The sequence below is a fragment of the Trypanosoma equiperdum genome, assembly GCF_001457755.1.
Source record: "Trypanosoma equiperdum strain OVI genome assembly, contig: ctg_1259, whole genome shotgun sequence".
Classification (NCBI taxonomy): domain Eukaryota; phylum Euglenozoa; class Kinetoplastea; order Trypanosomatida; family Trypanosomatidae; genus Trypanosoma; species Trypanosoma equiperdum.
This window is the reverse complement of record NW_027123237.1, coordinates 21,880-22,372: the sequence shown is the minus strand read 5'-3', so window position 1 is coordinate 22,372 and position 493 is coordinate 21,880. Positions and strand designations below refer to the sequence as shown.

General features: G+C 58.6%; 1 non-coding gene across 1 annotated transcript; it reads left to right on the top strand.

The window, feature by feature from the left end:
• Positions 1–3: 3 nt before the first annotated feature.
• TEOVI_000750400 lies at positions 4–77 on the top strand. The gene has a single exon. It is a non-coding gene; the product is annotated as a tRNA-Lys (tRNA).
• The last annotated feature ends 416 nt before the right edge of the window (positions 78–493 follow it).

The window sequence follows — 493 nt, the reverse complement described above, 5'->3', positions numbered from 1 at the left end:
GCTGCCCTTCTAGCTCAGTCGGTAGAGCGCACGGCTCTTAACCGTGTGGTCGCGGGTTCGAGCCCCACGGGGGGTGCTTTTCCCGTTCGGTCCAGGTCGGGTTGGCACCGAAAAGTTGCCGACGTGACTGCGCCACCCCGTTCGCGCCCCTCACACCCGATGTATTCCATCTTGTTAGCACAATTCAGTCGTACCACCGACTCCCAACACAGCGGTTTGTACTAAGAGGCTTCTCAGTGCCCTCACGCTCTTCCCTGACCCTCCCCCCCTTTCTTAGCGAGGCCCGGTAGCTGTGTCAAACCGCCGCGCCTTTCAGTCAGTTATACCAGCAACCTTGACAAGGACTGGGCAACAGTGCCCGGCTTAGGCGGTTACCGAAAGGCAGGACCCTGGCGTGGGTGAAGTTGGCCATGGCACAGCAGCAGAAACGCAGAGACAAGCGCCGAAGCAGCAACACAAAGGGATTTTTTTTTCAACGTTAAGGACAGTGCCG